Genomic DNA, 17,500 nt, shown 5'->3' on the forward strand with positions numbered 1-17,500 from the left:
GGGGCGACAGCACCCGTGCCAGGGGGGGCGACAGCACCCGTGCCAGGGGGGGCGACAGCACCCGTGCCAGGGGGGGCGACAGCACCCGTGCCAGGGGGGGCGACAGCACCCGTGCCAGGGGGGGCGACAGCACCCGTGCCAGGGGGGGCGACAGCACCCGTGCCAGGGGGGGCGACAGCACCCGTGCCAGGGGGGGCGACAGCACCCGTGCCAGGGGGGGCGACAGCACCCGTGCCAGGGGGGGCGACAGCACCCGTGCCAGGGGGGGCGACAGCACCCGTGCCAGGGGGGGCGACAGCACCCGTGCCAGGGGGGGCGACAGCACCCGTGCCAGGGGGGGCGACAGCACCCGTGCCAGGGGGGGCGACAGCACCCGTGCCAGGGGGGGCGACAGCACCCGTGCCAGGGGGGGCGACAGCACCCGTGCCAGGGGGGGCGACAGCACCCGTGCCAGGGGGGGCGACAGCACCCGTGCCAGGGGGGGCGACAGCACCCGTGCCAGGGGGGGCGACAGCACCCGTGCCAGGGGGGGCGACAGCACCCGTGCCAGGGGGGGCGACAGCACCCGTGCCAGGGGGGGCGACAGCACCCGTGCCAGGGGGGGCGACAGCACCCGTGCCAGGGGGGGCGACAGCACCCGTGCCAGGGGGGGCGACAGCACCCGTGCCAGGGGGGGCGACAGCACCCGTGCCAGGGGGGGCGACAGCACCCGTGCCAGGGGGGGCGACAGCACCCGTGCCAGGGGGGGCGACAGCACCCGTGCCAGGGGGGGCGACAGCACCCGTGCCAGGGGGGGCGACAGCACCCGTGCCAGGGGGGGCGACAGCACCCGTGCCAGGGGGGGCGACAGCACCCGTGCCAGGGGGGGCGACAGCACCCGTGCCAGGGGGGGCGACAGCACCCGTGCCAGGGGGGGCGACAGCACCCGTGCCAGGGGGGGCGACAGCACCCGTGCCAGGGGGGGCGACAGCACCCGTGCCAGGGGGGGCGACAGCACCCGTGCCAGGGGGGGCGACAGCACCCGTGCCAGGGGGGGCGACAGCACCCGTGCCAGGGGGGGCGACAGCACCCGTGCCAGGGGGGGCGACAGCACCCGTGCCAGGGGGGGCGACAGCACCCGTGCCAGGGGGGGCGACAGCACCCGTGCCAGGGGGGCGACAGCACCCGTGCCAGGGGGGGCGACAGCACCCGTGCCAGGGGGGGCGACAGCACCCGTGCCAGGGGGGGCGACAGCACCCGTGCCAGGGGGGGCGACAGCACCCGTGCCAGGGGGGGCGACAGCACCCGTGCCAGGGGGGGCGACAGCACCCGTGCCAGGGGGGGCGACAGCACCCGTGCCAGGGGGGGCGACAGCACCCGTGCCAGGGGGGGCGACAGCACCCGTGCCAGGGGGGGCGACAGCACCCGTGCCAGGGGGGGCGACAGCACCCGTGCCAGGGGGGGCGACAGCACCCGTGCCAGGGGGGGCGACAGCACCCGTGCCAGGGGGGGCGACAGCACCCGTGCCAGGGGGGGCGACAGCACCCGTGCCAGGGGGGGCGACAGCACCCGTGCCAGGGGGGGCGACAGCACCCGTGCCAGGGGGGGCGACAGCACCCGTGCCAGGGGGGGCGACAGCACCCGTGCCAGGGGGGGCGACAGCACCCGTGCCAGGGGGGGCGACAGCACCCGTGCCAGGGGGGGCGACAGCACCCGTGCCAGGGGGGGCGACAGCACCCGTGCCAGGGGGGGGCGACAGCACCCGTGCCAGGGGGGGCGACAGCACCCGTGCCAGGGGGGGCGACAGCACCCGTGCCAGGGGGGGCGACAGCACCCGTGCCAGGGGGGGCGACAGCACCCGTGCCAGGGGGGGCGACAGCACCCGTGCCAGGGGGGGCGACAGCACCCGTGCCAGGGGGGGCGACAGCACCCGTGCCAGGGGGGGCGACAGCACCCGTGCCAGGGGGGGCGACAGCACCCGTGCCAGGGGGGGCGACAGCACCCGTGCCAGGGGGGGCGACAGCACCCGTGCCAGGGGGGGCGACAGCACCCGTGCCAGGGGGGGCGACAGCACCCGTGCCAGGGGGGGCGACAGCACCCGTGCCAGGGGGGGCGACAGCACCCGTGCCAGGGGGGGCGACAGCACCCTGTGCCAGGGGGGGCGACAGCACCCGTGCCAGGGGGGGCGACAGCACCCGTGCCAGGGGGGGCGACAGCACCCGTGCCAGGGGGGGCGACAGCACCCGTGCCAGGGGGGGCGACAGCACCCGTGCCAGGGGGGGCGACAGCACCCGTGCCAGGGGGGGCGACAGCACCCTGTGCCAGGGGGGGCGACAGCACCCGTGCCAGGGGGGGCGACAGCACCCGTGCCAGGGGGGGCGACAGCACCCGTGCCAGGGGGGGCGACAGCACCCGTGCCAGGGGGGGCGACAGCACCCGTCCAGGGGGGGCGACAGCACCCTGTGCCAGGGGGGGCGACAGCAACCTGTGCCAGGGGGGGCGACAGCACCCGTGCCAGGGGGGGCGACAGCACCCGTGCCAGGGGGGGGCGACAGCACCCGTGCCAGGGGGGGGCGACAGCACCCGTGCCAGGGGGGGCGACAGCACCCGTGCCAGGGGGGGCGACAGCACCCGTGCCAGGGGGGGCGACAGCACCCGTGCCAGGGGGGCGACAGCACCCGTGCCAGGGGGGGCGACAGCACCCGTGCCAGGGGGGGCGACAGCACCCGTGCCAGGGGGGGTGGCGACAGCACCCGTACCAGGGGGGGCGACAGCACCCGTGCCAGGGGGGGGCGACAGCACCCGTGCCAGGGGGGGCGACAGCACCCGTGCCAGGGGGGGCGACAGCACCCGTGCCAGGGGGGCGACAGCACCCGTGGCCAGGGGGGCGACAGCACCCGTGCCAGGGGGGCGACAGCACCCGTGCCAGGGGGGGCGACAGCACCCGTGCCAGGGGGGCGACAGCACCCGTGCCAGGGGGGCGACAGCACCCGTGCCAGGGGGGCGACAGCACCCGTGCCAGGGGGGCGATAGCACCCGTGCCAGGGGGGGCGACAGCACCCGTGCCAGGGGGGCGACAGCACCCGTGCCAGGGGGGGCGACAGCACCCGTGCCGGGGGGGACAGCACCCGTGCCGGGGGGGACAGCACCCGTGCCGGGGGGGACAGCACCCGTGCCGGGGGGGGGGACAGCACCCGTGCCAGGGGGGGACAGCAGTAGTGGGAAGTATGACGGACCGTGACCGTTTTGCTTTTTTCGAGGGTCACGATCCGTCATACCTGTTTTTCGTAACAGTATTAAGGGGACACGATCCGTCATCCCTATTTTTTCGTTTCAGTTTCGAGGGTCACGATCCGTCATACCTGTTTTTCGTAACAGTATTAAGGGGACACGATCCGTCATACCTATTTTTTCGTTTCAGTTTCGAGGGTCACGATCCGTCATACCTGTTTTTCGTAACAGTATTAAGGGGACACGATCCGTCATACCTATTTTTTCGTTTCAGTTTCGAGGGTCACGATCCGTCATACCTGTTTTTCGTTATAGTATTAAGGGGACACGATCCGTCATACCTGTTTTTCGTTGCAGTTTCGAGGGGACTCGATCCGTCATACCTGTTTTTTCATCACCCGAGCGGGTGATTGCCTTATAGTCCATGAAATTATGCTCAAGGGTATTAAAAGGTCCCTTGTAGTCATACATGTTTTTCGTTACCACAGTGTCCCTTGCACAGACATCGCTGATGGTCAATGACGTCACCAGGTAGCCGCTCAATGACCCTGCACAGGCATTGCTAATGGTCAATGACGTCATCAGCTAGCCAGTCACCCTTTCTTCATCTTCCCTGAATAAGTCCATTTTCTGTTATAGTGTGTTTATTCCCATTTTTAATGTTTATAGCAAAGGGGGATTCAAATGCCGCCTTCTGTCGAGCCTAATGTGCAATTGCGTTAATCATTATAAGCTCGTTTTTTCTCAATAAGGTTTTACCGTACCGTTTCCCATTGTCTAAGATCATTTTATAGCTAAGATTACATATTACATAAGAAATGAGTTCAAACCCTGTTACAGAACTAGTATTTACCAAGGTCTTTTTCCTAAATGTAAAACTTATTCAATTCATGCCTATTCTGTTTCATGTTGATACGTTTAATAGGATATTAATATTCCCCTTTATCATGTCCATTCAGTCGCACCTCTATCATGTCACCCCTATTTCTTCTTCATCTTCATTCTAGAGAATGTAATTTGAGCTTTGACAATCTTTCTTGAAGGATCGTTTATTATGCATAGGGCAAAAAATAAAATGAAAAAACTGCTATCATTCATTTATATGAAAAAAAAACAGAGTCCTGGGCATTGGCGATTTCAATGCGTTTTCAGTAGTAACCAATATTGTCCTTAACCTCACACACGTCTCACATTCGCTCAAAACATACCTCCCACACCTTGCTATGGCATATAACAAATAAAAAAATGTCATTCAGTAAAAGCAAGCCTCTCATATTTTAAAATAAGGCCTTCTGCGGCGCGAGGCGCGCTAAATGCGGATCCCAGGAGGTTCACACATAAGTGTGAACTCTTAATCTAGCTTATTACCTCACCTATACTCTGTGCTTCATCAAAGTTGATATTCAGCTACAATAGCTCGTATATTCGCTCATTGCTTATATTTTCTGTTATTCATAAACCCGATCAAACCATCCTAACCTAACCTATCCTAACTTATTATATATAACAAACAAATACATTCTACAGAACAGTTATTGTTGTTGTTTAGTGACATCGTGAAAAGCGACCTCAGGTATAGGGATAATGTATTGATGGTCATTAGCATATAGGTGTGAAGGTATTACAGTACCTGATTGGTCAACTATGTATGACGTCACCAGACAACCAATGCGACCTTTGGCGTCCTACTGGCATGTGTATTTAATGTTATTATTCAAAAATGACTAGACTAACCATCCCCACCTAACCTAATCAGAGGTTTAAGAATAAGCATTTTAGGCAACGACAACTGTAATCATTAATCGGCGATAAGTTCAAAAGTATAACAGAATGCCAAATGTCATACTGCAATTTAAGCAGAATCGTACATCTGGCAGCATAGCAGGTGAGCTGAACATAAGAATAAAGGTGACTGCAGAGGTCCTATTGGCCCATACGAGGCAGCTCCTATATATTTCCACCCAATCTCATTCATGTCCACCCTATGCTTAAAACAACCAAGGGATCCCACTTAAAGTATTAGTTTACAATAATAGTTTTAATAAATAGCTCTTATTCTAGTTTTATACACAACAGCAATTATGAAAACCCTATATCTAGATATTCTACTTTAATCCACAAGTAGTTACCACACATCTGGCAGCACAGCGGATTAGTGACTGTGTTCATAGGCTAGTCAACTGTCCTCACATCCATCAAATAGATATCCAAATGTCGCACCTCAATTCATCCATCTAGCAACTCAGCTGGATGTTAGCCACTATATTCATAGGCTAATCATTTCTACACCTCAAAAAATCCTAGTCTTGCTGCGCAAATCAGCTAACTTGTTTCTAAACCAACACTCGCAAATACAATCATGCATACCTACACATACTTCAAAACCTATGCATTCATAGAGAATAGCCTAGTTTTTGCCACCATTTCCCCATTAATCAGATGTAATTTATGCCATACACACAGAAAATATAGCATTTACACACCAAATATGCCATTTATGCACAAAATATATTATTTACACTCAAAATATACCATTACATAAAAAAATATGAGATTTTCATACAAAATATGTCAGTTGCAAACAAAAATATACCATTTACACAATATTGCATGTACACTCAGAGTATGACATTTACACAAAGTACGGTATTTTGCACAAATATATCAAAATGCTTATGCATTTAGACAATAAAAAATGCACTTTAACTAAAATTACACAATTTCACAAACGTAATTTTCACAAAATACCCACACATTGTCTCATAAACCAAAATACACTTACACCATAAAGATCTATTTTATCAAATTACAGAGCTTACACAAAATACACAATTTTCACACACAAATACAGTTTCACCAGTTACACTTCAACATATTAAAAACACAACTTGCATAAATGCACTATTATCACAAAAATTATTACACAGTTTGTGTAATTATTTTACATCTTTGCACAATTAATACAAGAAAACTTGCTATATAATTACTCAGCTTGCACAATGACAATCAATACCCAAAGGTATAAATAAACAATTCGTCCATATGCAATTACACAACATGCGCAATTAATACACAACTTATACAATATTACACATCTTTCATAATTATTACACACAACTTGCACAAATGCATATCTAGCACAAATACGTGCAATACATAACTACCCCAAATATGAAAATACACAACTAGCATAAATACACGATTTACACAAATACAATTGCGACATTTACACAACTAGCTCAAAAATATAATCAATACACAACTTACCAAAATATGAACAATACATAACTAGCACATATTCATTAAATCCACAACTAAGCAATTTCCGCAAATACACATACAAAAACATATACAATTAATACATACAACTTGCACAAAACAATACACAATTTATAGAAATATAATCAATACATAATTTCAATAATCATACAACATATGCAAAATACATAATCTGCACAATTAATACACAAGTATATTAATTGTGCTATATATGTACAAACACAACCAACTGGGTCAAACAATACACAATTTGCATGATATTTTTCTGGGTATATTTAGGACATTAATTATAATATGCTGAGTTTAACCAACTCCCCAAAAGTCAGAATTTCACATATAAAAATGTTTCTTATAACTTCCAATGAGCTCAATATATAACACATTCTTTTCCATTAAGATATCAACATTATTAGTGCTAAACTATTCATCTAACATATGTCCACTGTTTTTATGTCTTATTAATACCTTCCTTGTTACATTCTCTCCAATCAGACCACCATATTTATGTATTTATTCAAACCATCTAACAGACTTATTTGTTCTAGCCTTAGTTATGTTAGGGCAGGTGGGGTTAGGTAGAGTCAGTATTTTCTATGATAATTTTAGACAAATTTGCTATATCTTATCAAAATGCATCCTGTTAAAACTTAAATTCATCTAAATCTATCAAAAATATACTTATACTACGCAAATTTGACTAAATTCTACCTAGCTAAACTTACTAAATATGAGCATCCCATATCCTCACATACAAGCCTATGTCACCTCTGTCCATACATTATATGAGTCTGCCATATAGCACGAACCCCAAATAGGAAAATTTACGCTATTTCATAAACATACTAGTTCATTACCCTAAGATATTATATATGTCCTTCCCTACACGACCTCACCAAACCTGACCTAGCATATCCAACCCTGGATTTGGTTAAAGTTGGCGAAATGTATGCTATGCCACCTAAATTTCACCAAATTTAAGGCAATTTCCACCAAATATACCCAAATGTTGTGTATCATAGCATCGCCAAAGCCCATTTTCTCCTATTCCATACTACCCTACACAACCTCACCCAACCTGACCTAGCATATCCAAATCTGGATGTGGTTAAAGTCGGCGAAATTCATGCTATGCCACCTAAATTTGACCAAATATACCCAATGTTTCATATCACAGCACTGCCAAAGCCCATTTTTACCTACATTTTCTCCTATTCCATCCTACCCTATGCAACCTTACCTAACCTATCCTACCATATCAAAACAAAGATTTGGTTAAAGTCTGCGAAATTTAAGCTATCCCACCTAAATTCTATCTAATTTAAGGCAATTCCCACCAAATATATCCAAAATGTTCTGTATCACAGCACTGCCAAAGCCCATTTTTACCTACATTTTCTCCTATTCCATCCTACCCTACGCAACCTTACCTAACCTATCCTAGCATATCCAAACCTAGATTTGGTTAAAGTAGGCGAAATTTAAGTTATCCCATATAAATTTGACCTAATTTAAGACAATTCCCACCAAATATACCCAAAAATGTTTTGGAACGTAGCACGGCCAAAGCTCATTTTAGCTGAGTTTTCACCTATTCCAACCTGCCCTAGACAACCCTACCTAGCCTCTCCTGGCATATCCAAAGTCAGATTTGATTATAGTTGGCGAAATTTATGCCTTTCCAACCTAAATTTTACCTAATTTAAGACAATTTCTACCCAATATACCCAAAATGTTTTGTTACATAGCTCAGCCAAAGACCATTTTAGCCGAGTTTTCACATATTCCAACCTACCCTACATAGCCTTACCTATCCCTGACCTAGCAGATTTGATTAAAGTTGGGGAAATTTAAGCTATCGCCATCAAATTGGAGACAATTTCCACCAAATATGCCTAAATGTTGTGTATCATAGCACAGCCAAAACCCATTTTACCCACATTTTCACCCATTCCATCTAAACCGGGACCTAGCCTCTGATACTCAGAGAAGTGATGTTTTTGGATATGAACCTAAATGCCCGTGCCTAACCTGCAAGAGTCTTGGAGCTTTGTTGAATATTTCTTCGAAAACTGAAGTTTTGGATATGAACCTATCCGCACTGTGCCTAACATGCTAGGATCTTTGTTGAACATTGTAACCATATTCATAGAAAAGTGATGTTTTGGATATGGACCTAACAGCCCCTCTCCTTTAAAACTTGGAACTGTGTTCAATATTGTAGATATAGTGTTGGGTGTGTGTTTTGTTTTTACACATCAACCCAACCGACCTGGACCTAACCTCCCTTCATCTAACTTCAAATTTATCATAAATATGGAAGGACGTGTTGTTTGTGCATCAACCCAATCGTCCTCGACCTAACCTCCATTTATCAAACTTCAAATTTATCATAAATATGGGAGGACCGTGTTATTTGTGCATCAACCCATCCTGGGCCTAACCTCCCTTTATCTAACTTCAAATTTATTGTATTTATGGGAAGAAGGTGTTGTTTATGCATCAACCCAACCGCCCTGGACCTAACCTCTGATACACGAATCTTGGTTCAACATTGCATCATACTCGTAGCATATTTTTTTTTCACATAATTCAACCATCCTCAACCTAACCTCTATTACCTGGGGGAGGGAGGTTAATGGAAAATATGATAATAATGGGAATTTTCTCTACATCAGTTCAATCTAACCATCCTTAACCTAACCTTAGTTAGAAAGGGATATAACTCACCAAAACTATTTAATTACCATTTACCTTATTTTCCTTATCCTAACCCATAACCAGAGGGTTTAGACCCCCCTTTACCTCGAAATTATACTATATATTTAAGGTAGGAATATATTTTCACACATAAACCTAACATTCCCTAATTTAACCCTGTACTCTAATTTCGAGGTAAAGGGGGGTCTAAACCCTCTGGTTATGGGTTAGGATAAGGAAAATAAGGTAAATGGTAATTAAATAGTTTTGGTGAGTTATATCCCTTTCTAACTAAGGTTAGGTTAAGGATGGTTAGATTGAACTGATGTAGAGAAAATTCCCATTATTATCATATTTTCCATTAACCTCCCTCCCCCAGGTAATAGAGGTTAGGTTGAGGATGGTTGAATTATGTGAAAAAAAAATATGCTACGAGTATGATGCAATGTTGAACCAAGATTCGTGTATCAGAGGTTAGGTCCAGGGCGGTTGGGTTGATGCATAAACAACACCTTCTTCCCATAAATACAATAAATTTGAAGTTAGATAAAGGGAGGTTAGGCCCAGGATGGGTTGATGCACAAATAACACGGTCCTCCCATATTTATGATAAATTTGAAGTTTGATAAATGGAGGTTAGGTCAAGGACGATTGGGTTGATGCACAAACAACACGTCCTTCCATATTTATGATAAATTTGAAGTTAGATGAAGGGAGGTTAGGTCCAGGTCGGTTGGGTTGATGTGTAAAAACAAAACACACACCCAACACTATATCTACAATATTGAACACAGTTCCAAGTTTTAAAGGAGAGGGGCTGTTAGGTCCATATCCAAAACATCACTTTTCTATGAATATGGTTACAATGTTCAACAAAGATCCTAGCATGTTAGGCACAGTGCGGATAGGTTCATATCCAAAACTTCAGTTTTCGAAGAAATATTCAACAAAGCTCCAAGACTCTTGCAGGTTAGGCACGGGCATTTAGGTTCATATCCAAAAACATCACTTCTCTGAGTATCAGAGGCTAGGTCCCGGTTTAGAAGGAATGGGTGAAAATGTGGGTAAAATGGGTTTTGGCTGTGCTATGATACACAACATTTAGGCATATTTGGTGGAAATTGTCTCCAATTTGATGGCGATAGCTTAAATTTCCCCAACTTTAATCAAATCTGCTAGGTCAGGGATAGGTAAGGCTATGTAGGGTAGGTTGGAATATGTGAAAACTCGGCTAAAATGGTCTTTTGCTGAGCTATGTAACAAAACATTTTGGGTATATTGGGTAGAAATTGTCTTAAATTAGGTAAAATTTAGGTTGGAAAGGCATAAATTTCGCCAACTATAATCAAATCTGACTTTGGATATGCCAGGAGAGGCTAGGTAGGGTTGTCTAGGGCAGGTTGGAATAGGTGAAAACTCAGCTAAAATGAGCTTTGGCCGTGCTACGTTCCAAAACATTTTTGGGTATATTTGGTGGGAATTGTCTTAAATTAGGTCAAATTTATATGGGATAACTTAAATTTCGCCTACTTTAACCAAATCTAGGTTTGGATATGCTAGGATAGGTTAGGTAAGGTTGCGTAGGGTAGGATGGAATAGGAGAAAATGTAGGTAAAAATGGGCTTTGGCAGTGCTGTGATACAGAACATTTTGGATATATTTGGTGGGAATTGCCTTAAATTAGATAGAATTTAGGTGGGATAGCTTAAATTTCGCAGACTTTAACCAAATCTTTGTTTTGATATGGTAGGATAGGTTAGGTAAGGTTGCATAGGGTAGGATGGAATAGGAGAAAATGTAGGTAAAAATGGGCTTTGGCAGTGCTGTGATATGAAACATTGGGTATATTTGGTCAAATTTAGGTGGCATAGCATGAATTTCGCCGACTTTAACCACATCCAGGTTTGGATATGCTAGGTCAGGTTGGGTGAGGTTGTGTAGGGTAGTATGGAATAGGAGAAAATGGGCTTTGGCGATGCTATGATACACAACATTTGGGTATATTTGGTGGAAATTGCCTTAAATTTGGTGAAATTTAGGTGGCATAGCATACATTTCGCCAACTTTAACCAAATCCAGGGTTGGATATGCTAGGTCAGGTTTGGTGAGGTCGTGTAGGGAAGGACATATATAATATCTTAGGGTAATGAACTAGTATGTTTATGAAATAGCGTAAATTTTCCTATTTGGGGTTCGTGCTATATGGCAGACTCATATAATGTATGGACAGAGGTGACATAGGCTTGTATGTGAGGATATGGGATGCTCATATTTAGTAAGTTTAGCTAGGTAGAATTTAGTCAAATTTGCGTAGTATAAGTATATTTTTGATAGATTTAGATGAATTTAAGTTTTAACAGGATGCATTTTGATAAGATATAGCAAATTTGTCTAAAATTATCATAGAAAATACTGACTCTACCTAACCCCACCTGCCCTAACATAACTAAGGCTAGAACAAATAAGTCTGTTAGATGGTTTGAATAAATACATAAATATGGTGGTCTGATTGGAGAGAATGTAACAAGGAAGGTATTAATAAGACATAAAAACAGTGGACATATGTTAGATGAATAGTTTAGCACTAATAATGTTGATATCTTAATGGAAAAGAATGTGTTATATATTGAGCTCATTGGAAGTTATAAGAAACATTTTTATATGTGAAATTCTGACTTTTGGGGAGTTGGTTAAACTCAGCATATTATAATTAATGTCCTAAATATACCCAGAAAAATATCATGCAAATTGTGTATTGTTTGACCCAGTTGGTTGTGTTTGTACATATATAGCACAATTAATATACTTGTGTATTAATTGTGCAGATTATGTATTTTGCATATGTTGTATGATTATTGAAATTATGTATTGATTATATTTCTATAAATTGTGTATTGTTTTGTGCAAGTTGTATGTATTAATTGTATATGTTTTTGTATGTGTATTTGCGGAAATTGCTTAGTTGTGGATTTAATGAATATGTGCTAGTTATGTATTGTTCATATTTTGGTAAGTTGTGTATTGATTATATTTTTGAGCTAGTTGTGTAAATGTCGCAATTGTATTTGTGTAAATCGTGTATTTATGCTAGTTGTGTATTTTCATATTTGGGGTAGTTATGTATTGCACGTATTTGTGCTAGATATGCATTTGTGCAAGTTGTGTGTAATAATTATGAAAGATGTGTAATATTGTATAAGTTGTGTATTAATTGCGCATGTTGTGTAATTGCATATGGACGAATTGTTTATTTATACCTTTGGGTATTGATTGTCATTGTGCAAGCTGAGTAATTATATAGCAAGTTTTCTTGTATTAATTGTGCAAAGATGTAAAATAATTACACAAACTGTGTAATAATTTTTGTGATAATAGTGCATTTATGCAAGTTGTGTTTTTAATATGTTGAAGTGTAACTGGTGAAACTGTATTTGTGTGTGAAAATTGTGTATTTTGTGTAAGCTCTGTAATTTGATAAAATAGATCTTTATGGTGTAAGTGTATTTTGGTTTATGAGACAATGTGTGGGTATTTTGTGAAAATTACGTTTGTGAAATTGTGTAATTTTAGTTAAAGTGCATTTTTTATTGTCTAAATGCATAAGCATTTTGATATATTTGTGCAAAATACCGTACTTTGTGTAAATGTCATACTCTGAGTGTACATGCAATATTGTGTAAATGGTATATTTTTGTTTGCAACTGACATATTTTGTATGAAAATCTCATATTTTTTTATGTAATGGTATATTTTGAGTGTAAATAATATATTTTGTGCATAAATGGCATATTTGGTGTGTAAATGCTATATTTTCTGTGTGTATGGCATAAATTACATCTGATTAATGGGGAAATGGTGGCAAAAACTAGGCTATTCTCTATGAATGCATAGGTTTTGAAGTATGTGTAGGTATGCATGATTGTATTTGCGAGTGTTGGTTTAGAAACAAGTTAGCTGATTTGCGCAGCAAGACTAGGATTTTTTGAGGTGTAGAAATGATTAGCCTATGAATATAGTGGCTAACATCCAGCTGAGTTGCTAGATGGATGAATTGAGGTGCGACATTTGGATATCTATTTGATGGATGTGAGGACAGTTGACTAGCCTATGAACACAGTCACTAATCCGCTGTGCTGCCAGATGTGTGGTAACTACTTGTGGATTAAAGTAGAATATCTAGATATAGGGTTTTCATAATTGCTGTTGTGTATAAAACTAGAATAAGAGCTATTTATTAAAACTATTATTGTAAACTAATACTTTAAGTGGGATCCCTTGGTTGTTTTAAGCATAGGGTGGACATGAATGAGATTGGGTGGAAATATATAGGAGCTGCCTCGTATGGGCCAATAGGACCTCTGCAGTCACCTTTATTCTTATGTTCAGCTCACCTGCTATGCTGCCAGATGTACGATTCTGCTTAAATTGCAGTATGACATTTGGCATTCTGTTATACTTTTGAACTTATCGCCGATTAATGATTACAGTTGTCGTTGCCTAAAATGCTTATTCTTAAACCTCTGATTAGGTTAGGTGGGGATGGTTAGTCTAGTCATTTTTGAATAATAACATTAAATACACATGCCAGTAGGACGCCAAAGGTCGCATTGGTTGTCTGGTGACGTCATACATAGTTGACCAATCAGGTACTGTAATACCTTCACACCTATATGCTAATGACCATCAATACATTATCCCTATACCTGAGGTCGCTTTTCACGATGTCACTAAACAACAACAATAACTGTTCTGTAGAATGTATTTGTTTGTTATATATAATAAGTTAGGATAGGTTAGGTTAGGATGGTTTGATCGGGTTTATGAATAACAGAAAATATAAGCAATGAGCGAATATACGAGCTATTGTAGCTGAATATCAACTTTGATGAAGCACAGAGTATAGGTGAGGTAATAAGCTAGATTAAGAGTTCACACTTATGTGTGAACCTCCTGGGATCCGCATTTAGCGCGCCTCGCGCCGCAGAAGGCCTTATTTTAAAATATGAGAGGCTTGCTTTTACTGAATGACATTTTTTTATTTGTTATATGCCATAGCAAGGTGTGGGAGGTATGTTTTGAGCGAATGTGAGACGTGTGTGAGGTTAAGGACAATATTGGTTACTACTGAAAACGCATTGAAATCGCCAATGCCCAGGACTCTGTTTTTTTTTCATATAAATGAATGATAGCAGTTTTTTCATTTTATTTTTTGCCCTATGCATAATAAACGATCCTTCAAGAAAGATTGTCAAAGCTCAAATTACATTCTCTAGAATGAAGATGAAGAAGAAATAGGGGTGACATGATAGAGGTGCGACTGAATGGACATGATAAAGGGGAATATTAATATCCTATTAAACGTATCAACATGAAACAGAATAGGCATGAATTGAATAAGTTTTACATTTAGGAAAAAGACCTTGGTAAATACTAGTTCTGTAACAGGGTTTGAACTCATTTCTTATGTAATATGTAATCTTAGCTATAAAATGATCTTAGACAATGGGAAACGGTACGGTAAAACCTTATTGAGAAAAAACGAGCTTATAATGATTAACGCAATTGCACATTAGGCTCGACAGAAGGCGGCATTTGAATCCCCCTTTGCTATAAACATTAAAAATGGGAATAAACACACTATAACAGAAAATGGACTTATTCAGGGAAGATGAAGAAAGGGTGACTGGCTAGCTGATGACGTCATTGACCATTAGCAATGCCTGTGCAGGGTCATTGAGCGGCTACCTGGTGACGTCATTGACCATCAGCGATGTCTGTGCAAGGGACACTGTGGTAACGAAAAACATGTATGACTACAAGGGACCTTTTAATACCCTTGAGCATAATTTCATGGACTATAAGGCAATCACCCGCTCGGGTGATGAAAAAACAGGTATGACGGATCGAGTCCCCTCGAAACTGCAACGAAAAACAGGTATGACGGATCGTGTCCCCTTAATACTATAACGAAAAACAGGTATGACGGATCGTGACCCTCGAAACTGAAACGAAAAAATAGGTATGACGGATCGTGTCCCCTTAATACTGTTACGAAAAACAGGTATGACGGATCGTGACCCTCGAAACTGAAACGAAAAAATAGGTATGACGGATCGTGTCCCCTTAATACTGTTACGAAAAACAGGTATGACGGATCGTGACCCTCGAAAAAAGCAAAACGGTCACGGTCCGTCATACTTCCCACTACTGACAGCACCCGTGCCGGGGGGGACAGCACCCGTGCCAGGGGGGGACAGCACCCGTGCCAGGGGGGGACAGCACCCGTGCCAGGGGGGGACAGCACCCGTGCCAGGGGGGGACAGCACCCGTGCCAGGGGGGGACAGCACCCGTGCCAGGGGGGGACAGCACCCGTGCCAGGGGGGGACAGCACCCGTGCCAGGGGGGGACAGCACCCGTGCCAGGGGGGGACAGCACCCGTGCCAGGGGGGGACAGCACCCGTGCCAGGGGGGGACAGCACCCGTGCCAGGGGGGGACAGCACCCGTGCCAGGGGGGGACAGCACCCGTGCCAGGGGGGGGACAGCACCCGTGCCAGGGGGGACAACACCCGTGCCAGGGGGGACAACACCCGTGCCAGGGGGGACAACACCCGTGCCAGGGGGGGACAGCACCCGTGCCAGGGGAGGGACAGCACCCGTGCCACGGGGGACAACACCCGTGCCACGGGGGACAGCACCCGTGCCAGGGGGGGGGGCAGCACCCGTGCCAGGGGGGACAGCACCCGTGCCAGGGGGGGACAGCACCCGTGCCAGGGGGGGACAGCACCCGTGCCAGGGGGGACAACACCCGTGCCAGGGGGGACAGCACCCGTGCCAGGGGGGGACAGCACCCGTGCCAGGGGGGACAACACCCGTGCCACGGGGGACAACACCCGTGCCACGGGGGACAACACCCGTGCCACGGGGGACAGCACCCGTGCCAGGGGGGGGGGCAGCACCCGTGCCAGGGGGGGACAGCACCCGTGCCAGGGGGGGGACAGCACCCGTGCCAGGGGGGGGACAGCACCCGTGCCAGGGGGGACAACACCCGTGCCACGGGGGACAGCACCCGTGCCAGGGGGGGACAGCACCCGTGCCAGGGGGGGGGACAGCACCCGTGCCAGGGGGGACAACACCCGTGCCACGGGGGACAACACCCGTGCCACGGGGGACAACACCCGTGCCAGTATTATTATAAACTAAGTTACCTGACTTAGGCCTATTCCCACAGATCCGTGAACAAGTTACTGAGATCCACATTAGTAGTCTTCTGTATATAATTCCCCATTCATCTCCCACCACAAGACATAAAGGGGGCTCGAACCTGGGTGTTGTGGTGAGGGTTGTGCAGCCTGCCAGCCTCGGCCGACCGCACCTCCAGCATGGCCTTCTTCTCCGCTAGGCTGCCTGTCCGTAGAAACCGCACCTCCTGTAAACCAAAGCTCTCTTAAGTCCACTGTATTATACGCGCCCTTTCTCGCAAATTCGTATAGTCAATATTTACTTATTAACTACGTGCATAGGTGACATACTAAACATAATAGATACCCTTAAAAAGCTTGATAGAAAACACCGAACTTACCTAACCTTGTTAGTATGTTAAGATAAGCATCTTATTGCTTCGTAATTACAATTGTTACTTAACCTATTATAGGTATAGGTTAAGTAATAATTGTAATTACGAAGCAATAAGATGCTTATCTTAACATACTAACAAGGTTAGGTAAGGTTGGTGTTTTCTATGAAGCTTTTTAAGGGTATCTATTATGTTTAGTATGTCACCTATGCACGTAGTTAATAAGTCAATACGCGCCCTTACCACCACCTCTCACCCAATGACACTCCCAACCACTCGATGGTAGAGCGACGGTCTCGCTTCTTGCAGGTCGCCGTTCAATCCCCGACCGTCCAAGTGGTTGGGCACCATTCCTTCCCCCCCGTCCCATCCCAAATCCTTATCCTGACCCCTTCCCAGTGCTATATTGTCGTAATGGCTTGGCGCTTTCCCCCTAATAGTTTCCTTCCCTTCCCTCCAGGTACCTATAATGCTATACCTATAACACTATACTTATAATATACCAAATACAGACCGCAGTCCTTGAGATCCCTAACACCGGTCGCACCATGGTGCGGGAGGAGAACAGTGCCAACACTGGCATTCAATCGGGCGTTTTTCGAAACCCGAACAGGGGTCTCGCCAAGGCAAGATAAGGCGGCCAAGCGGGCGGCCGCATCCTGAGAGGGAGCAGCAACGACACGGGTACCAAGACGAGTGGGGTTGAAGGTGACAGAGGCATACACGAAATCGACAAGAT

At 46.6% G+C, this 17,500-nt stretch overlaps 1 long non-coding RNA gene across 2 annotated transcripts in view; it reads right to left on the bottom strand.

Annotated features, from left to right (window-relative positions):
* Positions 1-17,500, bottom strand: part of LOC138372222 (uncharacterized) — a 140,063-nt gene that overhangs the window by 96,770 nt on the left and 25,793 nt on the right. For both annotated transcript variants that reach the window (XR_011230745.1, XR_011230744.1), the window contains exon 2: positions 16,510-16,614. This is a non-coding gene — a long non-coding RNA (uncharacterized lncRNA). The remainder of the gene's footprint in view (positions 1-16,509; positions 16,615-17,500) is intronic.

Source organism: Procambarus clarkii, chromosome 38 (assembly GCF_040958095.1).
Source record: "Procambarus clarkii isolate CNS0578487 chromosome 38, FALCON_Pclarkii_2.0, whole genome shotgun sequence".
Taxonomy (NCBI): Eukaryota; Metazoa; Arthropoda; class Malacostraca; order Decapoda; family Cambaridae; genus Procambarus; species Procambarus clarkii.